General features: G+C 36.8%; 1 long non-coding RNA gene across 1 annotated transcript; it reads left to right on the top strand.

The window, feature by feature from the left end:
• Positions 1–9,080: 9,080 nt before the first annotated feature.
• Positions 9,081–11,588, top strand: LOC110627063. Its single transcript, XR_002489825.2, has 3 exons — positions 9,081–10,320; positions 10,701–11,198; positions 11,525–11,588. It is a non-coding gene; the product is annotated as an uncharacterized LOC110627063 (long non-coding RNA).
• Positions 11,589–27,902: the final 16,314 nt, after the last annotated feature.

Raw genomic sequence — 27,902 nt, 5'->3', positions numbered from 1 at the left:
CTCTGTAACGGCCCGAACCGCCACCGGCGCTAGGATCCAGATCGGCTTAAGGCCGCCGGGACCCGTAGCAAGCCAAACATACCTCCTATCACCTGGTCAAATCCCATACATGATCAAAAACTTTAACATAAAAACTTAAACATCTGATGTACAAACCGAACCTGACCTGTATGCGACATAACTGGAAACATAAAAGAACCCCCTACTAGAGCCCTCAACAAAACTCTAGCTGGGTCAACATAACATACATCAAGCCGGAGTCACATCCAAAGAACTAGAACCTAACCTGTGCATGCATCAAACCACAAACATAAGACCTCCTCTAGGGTCCTCATCCATTACCATAGCGTGGTAAACAACACATGCCACAAGATTAGTTCAAACACAACTCAACATCTAGCATAATATACATCATGTACTAAAAAGGGACTAACCAAGTCTTAGGGCCAAGCACAGCACTAAACCATAAATATAACTCCAATTAACTTTACATTACATCTCATTGTCTTAAAATCAACTTATATTACATGTCCAATTCTAAAACTACTAAACTAATACTGATACAAAAGCAAAACCTCTGCTCTTGAGACTTCCCGATCAACCTCAAACCTGCAACACTGGGGTTAAGGGAGAGGGGTGAGCTAAAAAGCCCAGTGAGTAGAAACATAGAAAACAGTTCATTAATTACATGCTCTCATGAAATGCGTCATATCACAAAGAAATCACATAACTGTATCTTGTCCGTCTCGGGGTTCATGCAGATAAATATTCCCCACGGACTGTTTTTGAGAGTTCCTTTTTGCTAGCATCCTTTACTCTCAAGGATCGGACATGACCTCAAAATTCCCTCTGTCGGTGCCCGGCTCCCCCAAAGGAGCTCACACAGGACTTTCACATACATGACAGGGTACCAAATCCACAGAGAGCTCACCAGGACTTTCCTATATGTACTTGTCCGGCTCTCAAAGGACTTACCCAAGACTCAATGACAGAAATGGGCTATTGAAGTCGCCTTGGTCCAAACCTCCTGAATCAACATCAAATAATGCAATGCGCCATATTCGTGAAACTAGTGCAATCAGCCTATTACATATAATCATGATGCATGAACATGCTTTAGGCATTCGATTTCTTAAAATAAAAGATTAGGTTTAGTTCTACTCACCTCCTGGCAGACGCTGACTGACTCTGCAACTGCTAGCACTACTGGCCTCCTTGGTCTCTCGGGTCCGATCCTACACAGGTGGACTCGAATGAGGTGCCAACACACTCTAAACAACTCATAAACATACCCCCAAAAACCCCTCTAAACATTTCTAAAACATGCATAGAAAACACCCAAGAAACGGCTGGACAGGGCACTTTCGGCGGCACCTTCGGCGGCCGAAAGTCCCTTCCAGAGACGAAACTCGGGTAGGTTCGGCGGCAGGTTCGGCAGCCAAAACCCCAGGACAGAAACGAAACTCAGCCTTCGGGGGCACGTTCGGCAGCCGAAAGACTGCCTCCCATGCAGGTTCGGCGGCCGAAACTCCTTTCGGCGGCCGAACCTGGTCCCCTCTGGACGACAGGTCCGATTCTGCCAAGCCAAAAACCAAACTCAATACACCCAAATCCTTACATACTCTCTCCCAAACATGCATACTCACTCCCACAAGCATAAAGGGGCATAAACTAACTTAAAACCCCAACAAAACATCATGTAATCATACATTGGCACAAAACTCACATAAACCCTATCATGCATATCTACCCAAACACATACATCAAATCCTTCATAAAACTTCATAAAAACACTAGGGAAGCAAAGATCTACACTTACCTCTTGAAGATCGAGGGTGGTGTGATCCCTAACTCGGAGGTGTGGAGAATCCAAGCTCCAAAAGCTCCAAGCTCCCAAAACTTCGATCAAAGCGTTAAAACTCTTCAAAATAACCATGGAACTCATGGAAACAAGAAGGAGATGAAGAAAGAACATGAAAACGGCCAAGGGAGGACAAAACTCACCTGAGCTCGAGAATGGGGAGAAAACTCGCCCATTTCCGATCTGAGGGCCTTTTATAGGTGGCCTGGTCGAAGACCTTCGGCGGCCTAACGTGCCTCCTAAACTCATGCAAGTTCGGCGGCCGAACTTGACTTTCGGCGGCCGAACCTTGGCTCGTTCAAACAAGACTTTCGGAGGCCAAAGGCGTTCCCGAAGTCCTTCCATGTTCGGCGGCCGAACTCCACTTTCGGCGGTCGAACCTGGCAATTGCCTCCTTGGTCTTTTCTTTTCAAAACTCAATTCATTTTCATTTAAAACCATGAAATCAATAAAAACCTTTTAGAAAACACATTTTACCTCTCTAGAGAGATCCAACACCCTAGATTCCGCCGGAAGGCAGGAATCCCGATGCCGGATTCTAGCCGGGTATTACACTTTTGACCGTTTAAAGTTTTCAAAATGTTAAAGAACGTTTTAATATATTTTTTAAAATCGAGATATTAGTAGCGAGATTCTCAATATCATAAAGATTAAGTGGTAATCTTTTTATTTTATTATTGATATATTTTTAGAATTATATTTATTTTTTGCTTTAATTAAATATAAATAATTGATTTAACAGAAATTTTTGACGGAAAAATTTTGAATTTTAATGAAATTAAATATTAGAAATGAAAGTGTTAAATTTTAAAATTAAAAAAAAAAAAATAATTATACCATATTTTAAAGATTAAAAAATAATTTTTTTTAAAATTATACTTCAATTAGTCTAGACGAAAAAAAAAACCCTCTAAATGCAAGGACTTTTGAGAACCTAAGGAAGTGTCAACTTATTGAACTTTCAAACAATAAAAGTATTTGCTTTTCAAATAGTCTTCCATACTCAGCAACCCATGAGAAGTACATAGTCTTTTACCTTGGGAAACATAGACTTATTTAATTGAAATAAATTAATTTTTAGAAGTAATTTAACTAAATTAATTACTTTCTCTATAATAAAAAAGAAATAATTTTAATTCTCAGAAAAATAAAAAAAACCAATCATTTTAAGAATTTAAAAATTCGTAATAGAGTAGAGTTAGCCCTAATTAAATAAAACCTATAGTTCAACTGCGACAGTATAGCCACCTCATCAAATGTTATATCAAAGTCATCTCAATCACTTGTTTTTATTAATGAATTTTAAATAGTTTAATTTTACCAATTAATTATAATAAATTTCATGTAAATTCCATTATCATTAATGGCTCAATATTTAATTGTTAGAGATGGTATCGGATACAACAATTACATTTAAATGTCAAATTTTTATAAATTGTTGTTGTATTAAATAATTTTTTTTTTTTCTGTAATGGGCATAGTTCCAATACTTTCAACATCCACAAGTACCAGGGGAATAAAAAGTATGCATCTGCCTGTATATATTGATATACTATAAAAATATTAAAATATTAAAGTTGGATGAGCCGACTCCCTCTCTGTCTCCTCCCCTCACAATCACCAAGATGAAAATCAGCCTAAAACTTCTATTCATCATATGTATATTAATAAACATATACTCCTTTAATTTAAATTTTATATTGAAATTAGATTTATTTTATATTTATCATATATAATAGTAAATAAATAATTATAAATTATACACATATTTTTAATATATAAAAATTTATATTTTATATAATAATATTAAATAAAATAAAATATTACATGTTTATGTTTTAGCATGTAAATCATTCTTTTATAATTTTTATAAAAACTTAAATTATTTGAGATATTTACTATTTTTATTTTTTTTATCTATCTAATAAGTAAATTTATAATATATATTAATTTATTGGATGATCCGATAAAAAATTATATTCCATATCAATAATATTAAAAAATAAAATATTATATATTTTATACTATAAATTTTTAATTTTTAATTTTGATTAAACTATAATATGTGTATAAAAATGAGATTAAAAAATAAATAATGGGATCAATAAAAAAACAGTGTTGAAATAAAAAGATGTATTTTAAGAATTATTTTATTGGTCAAATAAAATTTTAGAAATTATATTGTAAATTTTTAATAACTTTTTAAATTCAGTTTAATTCACTTGGTATATTTGAGATAAAATGAAAAAAAATATTTTTATTATTCAAAATTTAAAATTTTAAATATACATATAAATTTTGGTTTTTTTTTTATTAAATATTTTGAGGAATAATTACAAGTGAATTAAAATTTTTTTAATCAAATAGCTAAAATTGAGGTGAGTAAAAAATAATTAATTTTATTATTTAAAATTTTAAAACTAGAATATAAATGTGAAAAATAGAATGATTTAGATTTTATTTATTCAATTGGCCTATTTTAAATAACAGTAAGTCACCGTTTAATAGAAAATAAAAAGTTCTGAATTTTTAATATAAATACTCTATTTATTTTATAAATTTTATTCATTATATTTTTTTACATATATTAAAAAAGATAATTTTTTTATTAATTTTTAATTATACTCATTTTAAAAATATTAAATTTTATTAAATAATAAAAGATATTTTAAAAATTTTTTAAAAACAAATTAAAATAAAATAAAATAGAGTTATAATAATTAATTTATATATTATTATAATATAAAAAAGTTAACAATAATTTTAAAATAATAAAAAAAATAAAAAAATATACATAAATGATAAAATGGAGCGAGTATAAATATACACATACACGCTACTAAATAGTGGCAAATCATAAAGATCTCCGATAATTCACCCTGTCATAAATTAGCAGTGATAACATGCAAATTTGAATTAAAGACTTTTATATAGAATACTTAAAAAAAATTAGAGAGTTTTATAAAGATGAAATTAAAAATTCAGGAATTATTTTAACTTCAAATGTCAAAATATAAGAATAAATTAATGAATAATGACAAATTGTAAAATCCTTAATTAAGATGCTTAATAAAGACTTATATAATTCACTTAGAAATTTATATTCAACTTTCACTCCCTCATTTTTTACTAAAAAATATTTTAGGATAATTTAGTCTTTATATAAAACAAATTATATTAGTAAAAAAAAAAAAATAATGACCATTAAATTAAGTATGTAGTTTAAATATTTATTATAAATGTTTAATTAATGATTACTAAAGTTATTTTGACACAAAGTCGAGTTTACGTTAAATGAATAAGAAAAATGAATATAAATTGGTGCAGGTGAGATCTGGTTCTGTTGAAATAGTTGGGGCAGGTGAGATTTGTTGAAACGAGCATTAAAAAAAAATGGAGGAGATATTGTCATCTTGCAAAAGCAATGATGGGCATATCAACCATAAGAGTTAAGAATAAGATTTGTCAACGATCCCACATGATTCAGCCATGTGCATTAATCCAATCCAACATCATTTTGTCAAAAAATGTAAACAAACATTATTACTCCTTCACCAACTTCTAATCCTATGATACAAGGAAAAAAAAGGTATAGCCCTAGACGTGGTCTCTTCTCTTATTTTTGAAACCTCCTTCTTTTTTTCCAGTATTTTTTCAGTCTGTTCTTATTCGGTGTCTTTCTCTTTGTGGTTTTTTCATCATCTTGGTTTTCTTTTGCAGCCTACCCTTTTAGTTTTCACCATGGAAAAACAAGTTTAAGAACTTTTATTTCTGACAGAAGGCCTTTACTGTTGTGAGTCTACTATTACACTCGAATAAAATAACAAGCTTTCAAGAAAACTGCAACAAAGAAGGCTAATTGGAAAATTAATTACAGGCAAGCATTTTAGTGTTTTGACAATGAAATTTATCTTGTCTCAAGTATGGCATAGTACTAATGACTTCTCTATTGAAGCAAAAGGGGTCAATACCTTTATTTCACCTTCCAGTGTCATGTAGATGTCTCCTGGGGTTTTTTGTAAATTTAGGGTGGAAAACTTTTTATTTACAAATTTAGAATTAGGATAAAAATATTTGTGAATTTGGGGTTGGGGTGACAGGGGCAGCCGAAAAGCTTATTTGGCGCCTGTTTGACAGGCGCCAGAGCCTGGCGCCACTTTAAGTGGCGCCAAACCATTATTTTATTTTTTAATTTTTTTTAAATGGTCTGACGCCACTCACAATGGCGCTAAACTATTATTTTTTTAATTTTTTTTTAAAAACAATGATCTAACGCGACTCAAAGTGGCGTCAGGCTTTAATTTTTTTTAAAATTTTTTTAATTATTAAAATATTATAATTATATTAATTAATATATTATTTTTATATTATATTTTTATTATAATAATATTTTTATAATATATTTTATTAATTTTAATATATTTTTATAATAATATTATAATTAAATAATATTAATTATAAATTTATTTGTTTGATATTAAATATGTATAAAAATATTAAATTAAATAATTAATAAAAAATAAATTAATATAAATATTTAAAATTATAAAAATTAAATTTATTTTTATTAAGCTGATATTGTACTGCCATACATAATCACAAAATAATATTAATTTTATGATAATGTATATAATTACATAATAATATTAATTTTATAATACTGAAATTATATAGAGTGACTAATATTTTTAGTTTAAATATTAATAATAAAATATATTAAATATTAATATATAAAATATATATTAATATTTAGATAAAATAAAATTATATAGATAATTAATTTATTATGTGATTAAATTAATTAATTTATTTATTTACTTTTAATAAATTATAAATAATTTAATATTTTTATTTTATAATTATAAAATTAATATTATTATGTGATTATATACATTATCATAAAATTAATATTATTTTGTGATTATGTACGACGGTAAAATATCAGCTTAATAAAAATAAATTTAATTTTTATAATTTTAAATATTTATATTAATTTATTAATTTATTTTTTTTTTTTTATTAATTATTTAATTTAATATTTTTATACATATTTAATATCAAATAAATAAATTTATAATTAATATTATTTAATTATAATATTATTATAAAAATATATAAAAATTTATAAAATATAATATAAAAATAATATATTAATTAATATAATTATAATATTTTAATAATTAAAAAAATTTTAAAAAAAATTAAGGCCTGGCGCCACTTTGAGTGGCGTCAGGCCATTTTTTTTTTTTAAAAAAATAATAATGGTCTGGCGCCATTATGAGTGGCGTCAGACCATTTAAAAAAGAATTAAAAAATAAAATAATGACCTGGCGCCACTCAAAGTGGCGCCAAACAAACTTTTCGGCTATCACTTATCACCCAAACTCCAAATTCGCAAATATTTTTATCCTAACCCTAAATCCATAAATAAAAAGTCTTCTACCCCTAAATTTACAAAAAGCCCCTATGCTGGATAACAAACCATGGACTATTCATAATTATCTTATGGTGGTTCGGGATTGGCCTGTAGACCTTTTCTTTGACGAACTTACTTTTGAAACTTCTCCTTTTGGATCCATGTCATTGGGTTTCCTCCAAATGCCTGATCCCTTCAAAACGCATGATCCATTGGTAATTTCATGAGGGTTTTCTAAATTTAGGAGGAGCTTCAGATACGGTAGGACCATCTGATATCCTATGCATGCAAGTTAACATTCCACTTAATAAACCGTTTGTTACTGGTTTTCATCGTAAGAAACAAGATGGATCAATCTATTAGGTTACTATCAAATATGAATGTCTGCCTGATTTATAGAGCAATTTTTCAAATCATGCATTATTTTAAAAAGAATTATCAATTCAGATAGGATCCGAAAATATTTTCGGATTCTGTGTGTCAACGCCAAGGGATTGCCAGTCAAAATGCCGAATACGCCAGTTCGACACTAATAGTGTCGAACAAATGGCAGTTCGGCAGTATAAGTGGCGAACTTAGGCTGTTGCAACTTGTTCCGCACTTGTTCGGCACTCTTGATGCCGAATAAGCTGATCTGGCTGCCCTGACTGCCCGCTGTATGCGCTTCGGCACTTATAGTGCCGAAAAGTGCCTTGCATGCTTTGCAGATTCATGTACCTGCATGCTTTAAAAAAACAAAAATAATTTTATAAAAATAAAATAAATTTAAAAGGGAAATAAATGAGGGATTAAATAATTTATTAATTTAATTTAAATTTTTTTAATTATATTTATTTTTAAATTTATTAAATTTTTTAAAAATTATTAAATTCTATTTTCTTAATTATATTTATTTTAAAAAATTACATTGTATTAGATATTAAAAATTATTTAAAATAACTTTAACATAAAATAAAATTAATACTAATCAATTTACATAATATTATAATATAAAAATAAAAATAAAAATAAAATAAATAATAAAAATAAATAAAATAAATTTTATTATTAAATTTAAAAAAAAAAACTTAGGCAATGTTCGGCACTTATAGTGACGAACATTGCTTTTGGCATGATTTTAAGTTTTTTTTTTAAATTTATTTTAATTTTAATTTTAATTTTAATTTTATAATATATTATATAAATTGATTAGTATTAATTTTATTTTATTTTTATATTATAATATTATGTAAATTGATTAGTATTAATTTTATTTTATGTTAAAGTTATTTTAAATAATTTTTAATATCTAATACAATGTAATTTTTTAAAATAAATATAATTAAGAAAATAGAATTTAATAATTTTTAAAAAATTTAATAAATTTAAAAATAAATATAATTAAAAAAATTTAAATTAAATTAATAAATTATTTAATCCCTCATTTATTTCCCTTTTAAATTTATTTTATTTTTATAAAATTATTTTTGTTTTTTTTTAAAGCATGCAGGTACATGAATCTGCAAAGCATGCAGGGGCACTATAGTGCCGAAGAGTTTTCTGCGTATGGCAGCCAGATCAGCCCAAGTTCAACACTCTTGATGCTGAACTGTTTTCTGCGTATGGCAGCCAGATCAGCCCAAGTTCAACACTCTTGATGCCGAACTGCCATTTGTTCGACACTATCAGTGTCGAACTGGCGTGTTCGGCATTCTGACTGGCGAACCCCTGACTTTGACACACAGAATATGAAAATATTTTCGAATTCTGTCTGAATTGATAATTTTTTTTAAATAATGCATGATTTGAAAAATTGCTCTGATTTATACTTCAACCTTGGCATCATCGGTCATTTCAGTGCTTTTTGTCCTAATCTCACAGTATTCTACAAAATGGTCTGATAAGCGCTTTGCTTTTGGCCCATGGATGAAAGCCCTATCTCCACCTAAGAAACAATCTCATGCTCCTTTGACCTCTGATTCGGGGATGCATACAGAAATTTTACCGATGGAGAAGCAAGTTAGCTCATCAATATCTGCAGATACAGTTTTGACCATACCTTTGGGCTCCCTGTTTTGGTTGAAAGAACCTACTCCTCCGATAACGGTAAATTGCTCCGATCAAGCATTTGTCTCTTATGGCCCATCCTCATTTATTATCTTTCCCTTTAAGGGAAGACTCTCTTCCTAAAGAAACGATAATTGTAGCATCTTGCAAAAGAAATAGCAACCTCGAGCAGTGGCCAATCTTTGAATTCGGATTGCAATGATCTGATCCTTCCTTTTCCTACCGAAAGCATTCCAAAGCTTTTTGCAGAATACCTCAAGTCAACTGGACAACAACATGCCGACCTCTATGGTCTGTTTATAGCTTTTCGTTTTTTGTGTAACTACTTTTAAGTATTCTGACAACATCTAGTCTCCTAAGAAGCAAGGATTAGGGTAGCTTGTTAAGCATTGAAAAAGAATCTTCTGATGGGCCGAGACTGATTCCAGGAGAGACTAATAGGATTCCCTTCTCAGCCTAACTCTTAAATACCAACAAGGAATGTGATGATTTGACCCTTGCTCCTAAGGCTAGGCCTATCACCTTAATGCCATGTTCCAAAGACAACCCAATTTAGGGCCAGGCTTTTTCATTAGGGGTAAACTCTTCCGAGTTCAATCCACACCTGCTTCTTCTAAAGTCTCTCTTAATACAGTCTCCGTGGATCTCAAGTCTATTAACAGGTGACATAAAAGAAAGCAATCTTTTCTGGCTAATTGCCCCCATCTTGAAATCCAAAATAAATTCATAGGTCCTAAATATCTTTTATCTCGGATGAGCTCTTCCAAATGGCAAGTTATCTGTTTTACCACTACCATGGAAGAGATTGGATGTTTTTAATTTGCATCCTCTTTCTCCTTCTCTTTCTCAATTCTCACAGGAACATACTACAATTACATCTACATGAGTTGAGTTCAAGAAACCCCAGTTAGTATCTAACTCTCCCTCAATGGTGGAGGAAGCCAAACAAAAGTGGATCCAAACTCCCCAATAAAGCTCCTGAGTTGGAATTATCAAGGTATGAGAAATCCCTTGACAATCCACAATCTAAAAGGGATTTGTGGTTCCCATTCCCTTGATTTTTTGTTTCTCATGGAAACATAAAATTGCTTTAGGGTGGTTAAAAGAAAGATTAGCAGTTGTGGTTTTGTTGACTGTTTTACAGTGGATCCTATTAGACTTGTGGGTGGTTTGTGTTGTGCATGGAAGTCGCATTTAACTGTCTTTGATGAAATCTTGTTCATTTTTTTATTCATGTGAATGTCTTTGATCAGTCAAAGCAAGCTAGTTAGGACATCATTCTCATTTATGCCAGCTGCATTGATTCTTTAAGAGATGAACAATTCTCCTTCCTGCTGAATTATAAGAGCTTTGTATCTGATTCTTGCTTATTCATAGGTGATTTTAATTGTGTTATGTGGTCTTGGGAGAAAGAAGGTTCCTTGGTCTTCAAAAACTTTATCTCAACTGTTGGCTTATTAGATCTGGGTTTCTATGGCCCTAAGTTCACATGGAATAATCGCAGATTTGGAAACGCTAACATTTGCAAACATCTGGACAGATCTCTGGCATCCTATAACTGGATATATCTTCATCTACATGCCAATATTTCACATTTAGATGATCTTGGTTCTGACCATCGGCCGCTGCTCCTCAATTTGTATCCCTCCACTTCTAAAGCTAAAAGGCTCTTTAAGTTCAACTCTCGATGGACCTCTAAATCTGAAGCTTCTGTAATTATTTATGAAGCCTGGAATGCGAATGGTACTGCTTCTTCCTTATTTAATGTTTTCTCTAAATTAAAAGCATGCAGGCATGCCTTAGTATCTTGAGATAAGCTTCAGAATTCCAATTCCAGAATCCGGATTATCCAACTCCAAGATATGATCTCTCAATGTAAGAATTCCAGTCCTTTTTGTGACTTTGACAGACTTCGTGTTCTTGAATCTGAATTAGCTTTAGAGGTGAGGAGTGAAGAACAATTTTGAAAATAAAAATCTAGAGCCACTTGGCTTAATTCTGGTGATTGTAATCCCTCTTTTTTTTCATGCTAGCGTTTTGCAAAGATGCCATAGGAATCACATTTGAGGTCTTCAGGACTCTTAAGGCTTATGGCAATCCAATTTTGATCAAGCATAATTTAGCCACATTTTTATTATATTTATTACTATTTATTTACACATTTTTCTAGCTTAATTTGTGTTTTTATTATGTTTTTACAGAAAAGAAAGAAATTGGAAAGTTGGAGAAAAAGTGAAGAAAAAGCTGGAAAAGTGATTGGGTCAGAGTGATTTGGCCAAATCACTCGCAGAAACTGACCAAATCACTCGCAGATACAGAGACAGAAACTGGACTGAATCCCAGAGAGCGATTGGGGCAGATCGAGCAAGTGATCTGCCCAAATCACCTTGACAGCAGAAATTGACAGCAGAGGCGGAAAAACAGCAGGAAACCGAATTTCGAATTTTCAGAAGTCCAAATCCAACTCAATCACTACCAACACAATTCCAAGAGCCACGAAAGAGTTTCTCACCTAAGGAATTCCAGTTGCAATTAAATTCAACATCAAAAGAGGAATCACAAGCCAAATTAAAAAGGGATTTCAAAACCCTAGAAGGATGGAATTCTTCAACTATAAAAGGGCAGCCTCCAAACCAGCAAGAGGCATCTCTTCTTCATCTGCCATTCTCGGCAAACCTGTAGAAATCCAGCAGACTCCTCTCCTCTTCCTTTCTTCATTCTTTTGTGTATTTTTGTCCACCATGAGTGGCTAAACACTTTTCTTTTCTAGTTGAAGTTAAAAATTTCATATTTGTGATGAATTGGGAGATTTAAATCTCCATTGTTAAACTTCTATTTATTTTCAATATCTATGCAATTTGATCTTTCTATAATTGTTGCTTTGCTTTTAGAATCAATTTAGGCCTACTGCTTTTAATTGCTTGAGTAAAAATTGTTTGAATAATTTAGGTCCGTAATTGCTTAGATTATTTGAACACACATTTAATCAAGTTGCATAATCTAAACTTGACCACGCGGTTGGCAAGGTTAGAATTAGGTTTCTCTAAGTTTTAATGCAGTTAACAGTTGTTCGATGCTAAAAGCCCCAAGGACGTTCCTTGACAACTTGTTAACTAGTGTTTGATTAACGAACGTTTCCTAATCAAACTAGAACTAAGGAGGAATTTGGATTGTGAGAAGCGTCTTCCACATCCTAAACTAATTTATTGAAATAAATAGGAGTGTTAAAGAATCAATGATCAATTCTAAACAATCTGAAATAGATCCATACTTTAACTAGAAGCTTTTCTCTTATTGATTTACTCATCTTTAAATTATTTGCTTTCTATTGTTAATTAGCTTTAGTACATCTTCAAAACAAAACCCCTCTCTTTTATTTATTCGCTATTTATTTACCTAGTCATTATTAGGAAAATCTTTGGTGTCAAGTCCCTATGGTTCGACCCTATTGCCACTATTTGCAAATTAATTGTTGATTGTTTAATAGGTTTATTTTTGACGGCTTCGACAACCGCTATCAAAAATTGGCGCCGTTGCCGGGGATTTGATCTAACTAACGTATTTTCCTTTTATGACCAAGGCTGATTGTAAAGAAGCTCTTCTTTACGATCCAGAAATTGAACGCACTGCCTAGACTTTACAAACATGGCTACGTTAAGTATGTCTTTTCTCTCTTCTCAAATTTCTGAACGAACCTCTATGGTGAGAAATTATGGTATAGGTCAAGCCCAACAACTTCAACAAGCACATGCATTTGAAGGATTCTATGAACAGCTAAGACATAATCCCTACCTTGACACATACAATACAGGTTGGGGAGACAATCTGAGCTATGGCTATACAAGGACAGACCACTACCATGACTACCAAAGAGATCTGCAATACAATCCATGTTGGGGGGACAATCAGAATTATGGCTATGCAAGGGCTTACTACTACCAAAACTATCAAGCCCAAGCAACACCTCAAAACTCCAATATGGAACTTGAAGAGATGGTGAGGAGGTTGGAAATTTCTGGGAAAATTCTCCAACAGCAAGTGGATCAAGCGGTCAACTCAGTGGACGCATACATATTAAGAAGAGAGGAAAAGCTTCAAGATCTATGGGACGATGACGAAGAAACAGACCGAGCTGTTGAGTCTGCTGCACAAATCACCACTACACTTGAAGCTGAACCAGCTACTGCCCAAACAACGCTTGTTGAAGCTTCTGCCTCCCAAGAGACAGCTCCTACTGTAAAAAATATTGAATTTGTTGCTGTAACACTTTCTGCACCAGCAAGTCCATCTACTGCCACACCAGCCACTGCTACATTTGAACCAGATACCCGATTCCAGGTTACTGCAGAATTTTCTGCACCAGCAGATTTTTCTACACCTACAGATTTTGCTGCTGCACCTGCTGTAGAATTTTCTGCACCAGCAAAATCACCCACTGCCACGCCTGCCACTGCTGAAATTGCACTAGAAACTAAGTTCCAGATTACTGCAGAAAATCCAGCAATGGCAGAACCCCCTGTTGCACGTGAAGAAGCTGAAATTCAAGCTGGAAATCTGCATGTCCAACCTACTGCAAATAAAGACAACAGTTGCTGTCCACCTGCTGAAAATTCCACAATTACATCAGCAATTGCTGAACCTGCTGTCCAAAAATCAGCAAGTGCTGAATCTGCCACCATTACATCCCTTGTTGCTGTCCAAACACTAGCAACCTCAGAAATTGACACCACTCAACCAGAAGTTGTTGCACTCGCTGAACCAGCAACATACACCACTCAAACAGCTCCTGAACAGCCAGCAAAGAAGCAATAAATGGGACATGTAACAGCCCGGAAACCGAACTGCTACCGGCACTAGGATCCAGATCGACTTAAGGTTGCCGGGACCCGTAGTAAGCCTACTATGAACTCTGTGTACCTGTGAAATCCCATACATGATCACACATTTTCTGTAAACATGAACACTTTTCTCATACCAAGGCTTAACCTGTGCACATACTGTCACTGTACTACAAAACGCCAGCTAGAGCTCTCCTCTATGCTCAAGGCGGCTCAACTCATCTATGTTAAGCCTGGTTCCTTCATATATACAACACATATATGTAAACATAAACTGATAATGTGAAAAGAACAAGGGATCACAACTCTTATAGTCAAGCACCATTCTATACACTATACATAAACCTTATCTCTTTACATTTACATGTCCACACTAGCTATTACAATACTCTGCACTCTTCATGTACCCTGCTGAGTTCTCTTTGACCTCTGAACCTGCACAACTGGAGTTAGGGGAGAGGGATGAGCTACTATAGCCCAGTGAGTAGAATAGTAATAAAATCACAGGTGATAAAACATGCTCGCATGAAATGCATCACATCACAAGTAATCACATCACCTCGGCCGGACGGATCAAAACTCCCTCTATCTCATCTGGGGTACCGGAGTACCATATGCCTGGTCCCCGTAGGGCTGTTCCAGGTCTTTCCTCTGAGGGCTAATGCATTCTCACGAAGTCCGTGCCGTCTCACATAAGCAATGTACAAGGAGCCATGCCAAGTACAAGGATAGATGCAATGCGTCATATTCGTGTACACTAATGCACTCACCCTATAGCATAGTCATGATGCATGAAGCATGATAAAAGATTCAGTTCTCATATTAAAACATTAAGTTAAGTTCCACTCACCTTTAGTTATCTCTGAACTGACTCTGCAGGTTCTGACACTGGACTCACTGCTGACTTCCCTGATTCCTCTGGTCCGTACCTACACAGGTGGACTCCAATGAGGGACCAAACTCACTCAAGAACATCTCTAAGAAACTCCCCAACACCCCTCTAAACGATCCTAAAACCATCACATAAAACATGCAAAAGAAAGCTGGACAGGGCACTTTCGGCGGCAAGTTCGGCGGCCGAAACCCCACTCCAGAGACGAAACTCATGCATGTTCGGCGGCACCTTCGGCGGCCGAAGGTCTCGTCCAGAGACGAAACTCACACACTTTCGGCGGCCGAACTTCCTCTTTCGGCGGCCGAAAGTCCCTTTCTAAACCGAAAGCCTAGCTTTCGGGGGCAACCTTTGGCAGCCGAAACTGCCTCCACAAGGGGTTCGGCGGCCGAACCTTGCTTCGGCGGCCGAACCTGGTTTTGCCCGAAGGGCAGAACCCTGCTCTGTTTCATGCAAACTTTGCCCAAAAACCTACAAACATGCATAGCAACTACTCCCAACTAGCATATACACATATATATGCACAAAGGGGTCTAAAACTACCCTAAAACCCCAAACAAACATAGCACATAACACTTAAACATGCTTGAACACCACAAATCACCAAAAACCTCACCTAAACCTAAACATGCATACTACCCATACAAACTTCATAAAACCTTTCAAAATCATCAAAGAAGCTCAGGATCTTCACTTACCTCTTAAACAACTTGAGGATGAAGGATCCTAACGTGGAGATATGAAGAAAAGCTCTTCCAAAGCTCCAAGCTTCAAAACTTGGTTCTTTTGCTCAAAACCTTCAAAAATCACCAAAACTCTTAAAACTCTTGCAAGATTTGATGAAAATCATGGAAAACATGAAAGTTAACGTGGGAGAGGCTGGAACTCACCTCTGGCTGCAAGTGGAGGAGAAATAACCTCCTTCCACCGACCCTTGGCCCTTTTATAGGTGGCTGGCCAGACCACCTTCGGCAGCCGAACGTGAAGCCACAACCCTGCAATGTTCGGCGGCCGAAAGTGACCTTCGGCGGCCGAACCTTTACATTTCTCCCTTGTTGCTTTTCTTTCAAAACTCAATGCTTTGAACACTTCAAAACATGAAAACAAGTGAAAATACCTTAGACCACATATGTATTACCCTTCTCGAGGGTTTCGACACCCGAGATGCCACCGGACTACAGGAACTCCGATGCCGGACTCGAGCCGGGTATTACATTCTCCCCCTTAAGAACATTCGTCCCCGAATGTCCCTAACACAACATAAACACATAGAAAAGGGGAAAAACTCACCTTAAAACAGATATGGGAATTGCTGGAGCATGGACTCCCGAGTCTCCCAGGTGCACTCTTCTAGGTTGTGGTGGTTCCACAGAACTTTCACCATTGGTATCTCCTTGTTTCTCAGCTTTCTGATCTGGGTGTCAAGTGTAACGACCCCAAAATGGACCGTCACCGGCGCTAGGATTCAGGTCGGCTTAAGGCCGCCAGAACCCGTAGCAAGCCTGCTATACTCTCTGTGTACCTGTAAATCTCATACATGATCATACATTTTATGTGAAAATAAAAACTCTTTTCCTGATCCAAGGCTTAACCTGTGCATGTACTATCTCTGTCTGTACCCCTGACTAGAGCTGGCTCTAGATGGGTTATCTCATACCTGTTAAGCCTGGATTTTCACATACTCAGCAACATATAGACATAAACAGATCATGTACAAAAACCAAAGATTTCCAACACAACTATGTCAAGCACAATTCTACCTGTAAACACAAGTAACAAAACTCTGTATTATTACATGTCCATTCTAAGTTATTACAAGTTTCTTCTCTTATCTCTGAACTCTTCTGACCTTCCCCTGAACACTGACCACTGAAATCCTGCAAGACTGGGATGAGCTCTATAGCCCAGTGAGTAGAATAACAAAATCAGTCATAACATATGATCTCATGGAATGCGTCATAACACAGACAAGCCACATCAAGAGTAAACCTGTCACCACATAGCCTCAGTAACTTCCGTGCCAGGGCGTAGAATCGAGCACCTGGTCTTCCTGTCATATATGTATATGTGTGTATAACACCTCTGTACTTACCATTGCCAGGGCGTAGTCAAAGGCTCCTGGTCTTTACTATACCTGCCAGGGCGTAGTCAAAGGCTCCTGGTCTTAACTCAGAGACTATTGGATCATTCAGCATTTACTCACACCAACAATTAATAATGCAATGCAACATAGTCGTGATTACTAATGCAGTCAACCTATTTACAAAATCATGATGCATGAGATATGCTAAAACATTCCATTGGTTCATTAAAAGTATTCAGTTTAGTTCCACTCACCTCTGGCGCTGGACTGACTCTGCAGGTTCAGTAAACTCTGGAGCAGTACTCACTGCTGCTCTCTCTGGTTCCTCTGGTCTGTATAAATACATAAAGCCTTAAATGAGGGACCAAACTACCTTAAAATAACTCTATTGAACTACCCAAGAAACCCCTTAATCTCACTCTACAACTCATGCAAAACATACAAAAGAAAAGCTGGACAGAACACTTTCGGCGGCAGGTTCGGCGGCCGAATGTCCTCTCCAGAGACGAAACTCAAGCACCTTCGGCGGCATCTTCGGCGGCCGAATCCCCCAAACAGAGCCGAACATGCAAAAACACTCGGGGGCAAACTGTGGCAACCTAGCCACCATGCAGGAGGTTCGGCGGCCGAATGAACCTTCGGCTGCCGAACCTGAGTTCATCCAGAACTCAGCTTCAACGGCAACTCATCTCCTCCTTCCCTTCAATTTCTCCAAACATGCATACTTCAACTATTCAACACACATATACTCACGTATATGATCACAGGGGTCCAAAACTAGCTAATAACCCCAAACAACAAAACAAACATAACACATAAACATATATACATGCATAAATCATCAAAACTACCATTAATAACCTAAGCATGCATCTCTTTCCTTTAACCCCATAAAACCTTCAGAAAACATATAAACAGGTTCTAGATCTTCCCTTACCTCTGTAAACAGAAAGATGCACGTACTGAACAAGGAAAACGGATCAACTTTTCTTCAAACCCTCAAAACCTCAAAAACGTGGCTTGAGTTTCTCTCAACTTTCAACTCCTTTGCAAACACCTCAACCTTCTGTGTGATCAACCAAAACATGTACAGATGAGTCATAAGAGACGTGGCCTATTCCCTGGCAAGAATCTGAGGCCAACACCTGTCAAAATCCATGACTCAGCTGACCAGCCAACTCAGCTTCGGCTGCCCAATCGCATGCAAAACCATGCAACATTCGGGGGCCGAACCTACCTTCGGAAGCCGAACACTTTCGGCGGCCGAACTTACCTTCGGCGACCGAACTTGGCTCAACTGCCTTAGGTTATTTCAACTCAAAACTCACTTCCATTAACCTTAAAACATCAATACAAATCATACCACTTAGTAAAACATAAATTCTACCTTTTTCTAGAATTCCGACACCCCGGATTCCACCAAACAACAGGAATTCCGGTGCCGGACTCTAGCCGGGTATTACATTCTCCCCCTTAAGAACATTCATCCTCGGATGTTCCTAAAACAAACAACAATCACAACAAAAGGAGGAAACGAACCTCAAAACAGATGTGGATACTGCTGGAGCATAGACTCCCGCGTCTCCCATGTGCACTCTTCTAGGTTATGGTGGTTCCACAAAACTTTCACCATCGGAATCTCCTTGTTCCTTAGCTGTCTGCTCTGTGTGTCCAGAATCCGTACTGGCTGCTCTACATACGTGAGATCCCCTAGAATCTCCACATCAGGCGCACTAATAACCTGATCCGGATCTGACACAAATTTCCGTAGCATAGAAACATGAAACACCGGGTGAATCCTCTCCATAGAAGTAGGTAAATCTAGCTTATATGATACATTTCCGATCCTTTGCAAAACCTCAAAGGGTCCAATGTATCGTGGAGCCAATTTACCCTTCTTCCCAAAATGAACCACTCCTTTCATTGGAGACACTTTCAGCAATACCCAATCTCCCTCCTGAAACTCTAACAGTTTTCGGCGAATATCTGCGTAGCTTTTCTGTCTACTCTGTGCTATTCTGATTCTCTCTCTGATTACTGGCACTGTTTTACTGGTAATTTCTACCAACTCTGGCCCTGCAAGAACTTTCTCTCCTACCTCTTCCCAGCAAACAGGGGATCTGCATTTCCTCCCATATAAGGCTTCATAAGGAGCCATCCCAATGCTAGCATGATGACTGTTATTGTAGGCAAACTCTACTAAAGGTAGATGCTGCCTCCAAGAACCGCCAAAGTCTAACACACACATTCTGAGCATGTTCCTCTATGGTCTGGATGGTCCTCTCTGACTGTCCATCAGTCTGTGGGTGGATAGCAGTACTAAAATCTAATCTCGTGCCCATAGCACTTTGCAAACTTCGCCAGAATCTGGAGGTAAACTGAGGTCCTCTGTCTGAAACTATAGACACTGGGACTCCATGCAATCTCACTATCTCATCCAGATACACCTGTGCTAACTTATCTACAGAATAGTTACTCCTAATTGGAATGAAATGAGCAGATTTCGTGAGTCTGTCCACAATCACCCATATAGAGTCTATCCTGTTGGATGCTGCCGGTAAGCCCACGACGAAATCCATAGCTATGTTTTCCCATTTCCATTCTGGAATCGGCAGTGGGTTAAGCATTCCAGCCGGCTTCTGATGTTCTAACTTCACTCTCTGACACGTCTCACAGGCTGTCACAAACTGCGCCACTTCCTTTTTCATGGCTGGCCACCAATACACCTTCTTTAGGTCTCGATACATCTTGGTGGCTCCTGGGTGAACACTATATCGTGCATTATGAGCTTCCCTCATAATGTCTTCCTTCAGACTGCTATTATCTGGTACACAAAGTCGACTTCCAAAACGAAGGATCCCTTTGCTGTCAAATTTGAACTCTGCACTGTTGCCTGACTGAACAGTCCTGGCAATTTTCATTAACTCAGGGTCCTCGTGCTGTCTCTGTGCTATCTGCTCCAGAAACACTGGTGTCACTCTCATCTGTGCTATCAACGCACCTGTATCAGACAACTCTAGCTGCAACCCCTCATCGATGAGCTTGTATAGCTCCATCACTACTGGTCTCCGCTCTGCTGCTATATGAGATAAACTGCCGAGTGACTTCCGACTTAAGGCGTCTGCCACAACATTCGCCTTACCCGGATGGTACTGGATCTTACAATCATAATCACTCAGCAATTCTACCCATCTTCTCTGCCTCATATTCAGTTCTCTTTGGCTCAAGATGTATTGTAACTTTATGATCAGTGAAGATCTCGCATTTAACCCCGTAGAGGTAATGCCTCCACATCTTGAGTGCAAAGATAACTGCTGCCATCTCAAGGTCATGGGTGGAGTAATTCAACTCGTGCTTCTTTAACTGCTCGAAGCATAAGCAATCACCCTATCCTGCTGCATCAGAACACAACCCAATCCCACTCGAGACGCATCACAGAACACTGTGAACTTTTCGTCACTAACAGGCAGAGCTAGCACTGGTGCTGTCGTCAATCTCCTTTTGAGCTCCTCAAAGCTCTCTTCACACTGGTCTGACCAGATAAACTTCTGGTTCTTCTGAGTCAGTTTAGTCATAGGAGCTGCTATCTTCGAGAAGTCCTGTACGAACCTCCTGTAGTAACCTGCCAGTCCCAGAAAGCTTTTAATCTCAGTCACTGTAGTGGGTTTGGGCCAGTTAGCTACAGCCTCTATCTTCTTGGGGTCTACCTCAATCCCATCTGCTGATACCACATGTCCCAAGAAGGAAATGCTCCTCAACCAAACTCACACTTAGAGAACTTGGCATACAAACCATGCTCTCTCAGTGTCTGCAAAACTATCCGCAGATGATGGGCATGCTCTTCTGCATTTCTAGATACACTAAGATGTCATCAATAAAAACAATCACAAAGTGATCCAGAAACTCGCTGAAAACTCTATTCATGAGATCCATGGATGCTGCAGGGGCATTTAGTCAACCCGAACGGCATTACTAAGAACTCATAGTGCCCATATCTGGTCCTGAATGCTGTCTTAGGCACATCTGCCTCTCTGCCTCTCAACTGATGATATCCGGATCTCAAATCTATTTTAGAGAAACAACCTGCTCCAGCTAGCTGGTCAAAAGATCATCAATTCTAGGCAGAGGATATCTATTCTTGGTAGTGACCTTGTTTAACTGTCTGTAGTCAATACAAAGTCTGAGGGATCCATCCTTCTTTCTGACAAAAAGTACTGGAGCACCCCAAGGTGAGGTACTAGGGCGGATGAAAACTCTTATCTACCAAGTCCTGCAGTTGCTCTTTTAACTCTTTTAACTCTGCTGGCGCCATCCTGTAGGGAGGAATCGAGATAGGTCTGGTATCAGGCAGCAATTCTATTTCAAACTCTATCTCCCTACCAGGTGGTAGTCCTGGAAGTTCGTCTGGAAAAACATCGAGAAACTCTCGGACCACGGGTACTGTAGCTGGTTCCCTAACCTGACTGTCTAGCTCTCTCACATGAGCTAGAAACCCCTGACAACCCCTCCTAAGCAAACGACGAGCCTGAAGGGCTGAAATCATACCTCTGGGTGTACCTCTCCTGTCTCCTCTGAAGACACACTCTGACCCATCCTGGTCTCTGAGACTCACTATCTTCTCTCGACAGTCCAAAGTAGCACTATATGCAGATAGCCAATCCATCCCTAGAATGACATCAAAATCTGTCAAGTTCTAGAACCACAAGGTCAGCTGGAAGGCATCTACCCTTTATGAATACTGGACTGAAACGACAGACTGACACTGCCACTGATGGGTCACATCTAGGTCCACTGACCCAGAGAGGATACTCTAACTCAGAACTGATCAAACCAAATCTCTCTATGGCTCTCGAAGCAATAAAGGAATGAGAAGCACCGGGGTCCATCAAGGCATACACATCAGAACACCCAATGATGAGATTACCTGACACCACTGTGTTCGATGTATTAGCCTCCTCCTGAGTCATAGTGAAAATCCGTGCTGGGGCTACAGGATTTCCACCTCGGGAACCTGCTGCTGAAGTAGAGGTTGCCCCCTCTCCCTCTACCTCTACCACTACCCTGAGGTATAGCTGAAGCCACTGGCTGCCCTACTGGCTGTGCTACACTGCCTGAACTCATCTGCTGGGAAGGTGCCACAAAAGTCACCTGAGGACACTCTCGAGCAATATGCCCTTCCTGTCCACATCTAAACCAAGCTGTAGATCCCAACTGACAAGTTCCTCTGTGTGGTCTCCCACATCTCCTACATGCTGGACAGCTGTGCCAGGCTAAAACTGGGGTAATCCGATGTACCTCCCATCGAATACTCTGGATGGTGTGAATAGGGTGGGTAGTGATGTGGCTGGACATAACTCGAGGCCTGAGTGCCTCCTTCTGATTCTCCCATGCCCTCTTCCGGCATGCTCACACCGAGACTGCCATCCCTCCTCTGATCTACTTCCATATCCTCAGACATTCCTCCCTGCACTGTTCCCCTTACTGATCTGCTTCTACCCAGATCCAAAGACCTTTTAGGGTCTCTAGCTACTCTGTCTCTGTTGGACCTACTGGACATTGCCCTAGGCAATGCTGGAGGACGGGCATCAGCGCCCTCGTCCTGAGGTGGCACTCCAGTCAATCGTGCAGATCGACGAGTTCCTCTCATTCTATCTTCTGAAAAACAGCACATAGTATAAGCAATCATTAGCATCATATGGTTCATGTGGAAACACATGAACCCTCATCACATACATAGCATCACATCATAGCATTTATGCACATGCATATCATCATGGCATATCATATCATCATATAGACAGGACTCTACATCCTATCCTAGTGGACATGATTTTCCTAGTGTGCTTGACCTTCTAGAACATCTATGAGCCCGACACACTAGGTCCGACCATATGAACCTAGGGCTCTGATACCACTCTGTAACGACCCGGAAATCCGACCCGTTACCGGCGCTAGGATCCAGATCGGCTTAAGGCCGCCGGGACCCGTAGCAAGCCTACATACCTCCTGTAAACCTGTGGAATCCCATACATAACAACATATACAGGATCTGTAAAAATTTTTCTTTTCTCTTATCCAAGCAAAACCTGTGCATGCACAAAATCATACATAAACCCCACACTGGAGTCCTCATCAAATACTCCAATGGGGTATCATCATCATACATATCAGCTTGGATAATCATGGTCATTAACATCATTACTCATTAAACACTCTGTACATAATGGGGATTCACACACCTCTAGGTCAAGCACTACTGTAATCCTCAATACATCATCAAATCATTCATTACATTACATGGTCATAAATACTCATTACATCATGTTCATGTCCACTACTATCTATTACAACATACATGACTTAACTTCACTCTAGCCGACTTCCTGATCTATCCTGTACCTGCAACTCTGGGGATAAAGGGAGTGGGGTGAGCTACTAGAGCCCAGTGAGCAGAATAATAAAACATCAATTTAAATCATGCTTTCATGTATGCGCCATAACACAAACATTTCACAACAAGGATGAACTTGTCACCATTTAGCCCCTATCTTTCTTACTTATACGTGCCGGGGGCGTAGAGCCGTAGCAGGCACACCCGGACTTCCATAATCTGTCATAGTGCCAGGGGCGTAGAGCCGTAGCAGGCACACCTGGACTCACATAGGCTATCATGACATACAAGGGCTAATGGATCATTCAACATTCATCCACATCAACAACAAAGTATGCAATGCAACATATTCGTGAATTCTAATGCAAACAACCTAATATATCTCATGGCATTCATGATGCGTGAATCATGCTAAAACATTTCATTAATTTGCTTTAAAACTTAAAGTTTATTCCACTCACCTCTGGCTAGCTCTGAAGAGACTCTGAAGCAGCTGGCTCACTGCTGGGGGTCTCGGTTCCTCGGGTCCGAACCTACACAGGTGGACTCAAATGAGGGACCAAACATATATGAATATGACTCTAAAATACTCCCCAAAAACTCCCTAAAACATCCTGAAAACATCACATGAAAACATGCAAGAAATGGCTGAACAGTGCACTTTCGGCGGCAGGTTCGGCGGCCGAAAGTCCCTCTGCAGCCGAAAGTCATGCAAGTTCGACGGCACTTTCGGCGGCCGAACCTCCCAGACAGAGACGAAACTTAAGTTTCGGGGGCAGGCTTCGGCAGCCGAAACTGCCTCCACAAGGGGGTTCGGCGGCCGAAAGTCACTTCGGCGGCCGAACCTGAGTTTCTGCCGAAGGGCAGAAACTTGGCTCCCTTGTGTCCACAGCCTCCAAAACGCCTCAAAACATGCATAAACTTGTTTCTACACATGCATACACATCATACATCACACCTAGGGGTCTCAAACTATAAAATACCCCAACTACAACACTTCAAACAACACATTTCCAACATACATTGTTCAAATCACAACATAAACCCATAAACCTAACAACAAGCCTAAACATGCATTCTACCCCATCAACTTGCATAAAACTTTCATAAAACATAAAAGAAGCATAGATCGAAGCTTACCTCTTGAAGATCGAGAGGAAGAACGACCCTAGCTCGGAAAATGGAGGGATTTAGCTCCAAGACTTCCAAGCTCCAAACTTGCTTAAAAACACTCAAAAACTTTTGTGGAACCTTAAAACTCAAAGAAAAAGGTGGGGATTGAAGGAAAAACACAAGATTTGGGAGAGGGAGGTCGGAAGCTTACTGTGGCTGAAAATGGGAGAAAACTCTCCCATTTCGGCTAAGTGCCCCTTTTTATAGGTGGCTGGCCAGGCCACGTTCGGGGGCCGAAAGTGCCTCCGCATGCATGCAAGGTTCGGCGGCCGAACTTGGAGTTCGGCGGCCGAACCTGGGTTTTCCTCCAAAGATTTTTCATGCAAAAACTCATTTAATTTCTTACTTAAAAACATGAAATACATGAAAACATTTCATAAAATCATAGTTTTACCCTTCTAGAGGTTTCCGACATCTGAGGTCCCACCGGACGGTAGGGATTCCGATACCGGAGTCTAGCCGGGTATTACACTACTGGACTTCATTCTCACAGTTTTCACACCTCGCCTGCAACCTTAAAAACTCCTCTATATATTCATCTATTCTTCGACTCCCTTGAATACAGTCATGATACCAATTATATAAAACCTGAGCATGATCACTAGGCAAGAATTACTATTCAATCATCTGTTTCATCAACAGCCACTTTCGTATATGTTTCAGCCTCCTGCGATAGCATTTGTTTTGAATAGAATTCCACTATGCTGCTGTACCACCCTTTAATTTATAAGCTATAATCGGAACCTTTCGATCCTCTTCCATATTCATAACTTCAAAAAACTGATCAACTTCTACCAGCCAATCAAGGATAAATTTTACATCCAATAAACTAGAAAAGTTTTGAAGGTCTATCTTTATCTTGTAACTTTCGTGATAATCCTGTTGAAGATTTGCGGCCATAGGATTTGCGACCACAAGATTTGAAATTGGCTGTGGGTTTTCAATTGCGGCAGGTTGGTTGTTACCCTGTTGTAGGACTAGTTGTCCGATCATCTCCTTCAATTCTGCTAAGGATGCCTCAATTGCAGTGAGTTGCATCTCTTGATTATCGGCCATGGATAAACTTCGGTCTGATACCAACTGAAATAGGACTGATTAGACTCCATCAAGAGTTTTAACCAATAACGTTTGACTAAGACGAAATTTAGAAAATGAAAGGTTAGAAACCGAAATCTATTATTGAATTCTCAAAAATCGAATAGTGTTTCAAACAGTAAAAAAAATGGCTATTTATAATAGTAAAAATCCTAATACAAAAAATTATGAAAAATTCAAAAAAAATAAAAATGTAAAATTGACCTCTAAATAATGAAATTTTTACCTTTTAACTTTGTAATAGGGTTGTAGCTCTCGTCACACTTTTGAAAGTCTAATGTTTCGAAATTCTTTTTCCGAAAAACTATTATTGGCTTCCAATAGACGTTGGCAATAAAAATTAAGGTCGGTCTAAATCTGTTATAAAATTTAAGGTTAAATGCTCCGTATGATATTGTTTGACTTGTGATCAGCAAAATATGTTAAAAACATTAACGCCAATTTGAGTTTTAAGTTTGGATTTGTATAGAGTGATTTCGAAGAGGATTCCACTCATTGCCGTCCACAGTTACTTTCGTCTCTAGCAAACTATGATCAATTTTACTATTTGTCTCATGCTTCATCACTACAAAAAACTACAAATACTACCAATGCAATCATTTACTATATGCATACTTTCTTGAGAAATACAACAGTAATAATAGCATGTCAGTTTCGCATTTTGGATGCTAGGTGTCAGTTTTACTTATATAAATAAACTTTATATTATTTTTAAAATAATAAAATGTGATTTTTTAAATTTGAAATATAAAAAATTTTGTATTTTAATTAACATAAAAAATTAATATATATATATATAGTAAATAATTTAAAATTACAAAAGTGAAAATTTATTATCAATTAAAATAATAATATTTTTTATTAAAAAATAATATTTTATTATTATAAATAATATTTTATTAAATTAAGACTTCTTTCGCATTAAAAATAAAGTTTAAAAATTTATTTAATAAAAAAAATTGAATCGAGCATACTTAGCTCTTAAAAAAAGTATATTGGGACTTTAATCACACTTATTTTCAAATGAAAATCATTGACTACATGCATATATACTTTTTAAGTAATACTATAATAATATACGACTTGATTTGGTGCAATTACTAAAATCATATAAATTATTTTTCTCTGTTTTTTTTTAAATTAACACTTTTAGATCGTAAATAACTATATTAAATTTGAGTTAGGTATAACGCATCCTAATTCAACAAGAGAATTGTCTAATCTCTTACAAGAGACATCACTCTAACTGAAATCGATATAATATTTAACACTTTTTCACGCTCAAAACTATATTGAAACATGATATATTCATGGGAAATTGAGACTGTAATATTATATTAAATTTAAATTAAATCTATCTCATTTCAAAAATAAAATTAAAGAGAGAATTATTTAAAATTCTTATGAATAGAACATTATTGTATTTTAAACGGACGTGGGACAATAAAATAAAATCTAATTTAATGGTAAAATAATAAAGGAAATAAAAAACAAAATAACAACAGAAAAGATAATTGCTTCTTTTTCTTTCAATTTGGAGAGATTATTAAATATTTTCTGTCCATTCAAAATTCCTACTCACATCTTGGTGTTTATATATTCAACTAATTTTTTTTTTACCGTTTTCATTTTTACTCAACCCAGTAAGTGGAATTGGAAATAACATTTCAACAAAGAAATAGCAAAAATTACAAGTCTATTTGTAATGATATCTTTTCTTTGTATTCTTTTTGCAATTTATGTGATGCTTCTACTTATTTTTTCAAATCAACAATTTCTTGAACATATGACCGTAGTGTATTCTTCAATTTCATATTTAACTCTTTCATTTTGTTTAGTTCATACAATAACTCTACCTCTCTTGTGTGTTCTTAAATGATTTTAATTTCAAATTGTTAAAGTCTGCATATCATTCTAAGTATAATCATGTTTCGATAATTTTCTCCATCAACCCACTTAGATCTTGTTTGGTTGAGGGTAAGTAAATTAAAAAGATGGAGATTTATAATTTAGTCCTTAGGTATTACCATTATTAATAAGTCAATTCTTACATTTTCAGAAACATATTAAAACATATTTATATTTTCTCTCCGTCAATAAAATAGTC

This window comes from Manihot esculenta, chromosome 11 (genome assembly GCF_001659605.2).
Source record: "Manihot esculenta cultivar AM560-2 chromosome 11, M.esculenta_v8, whole genome shotgun sequence".
Lineage (NCBI taxonomy): Eukaryota > Viridiplantae > Streptophyta > Magnoliopsida > Malpighiales > Euphorbiaceae > Manihot > Manihot esculenta.
This window is presented reverse-complemented; position numbering and strand designations above follow the sequence as displayed.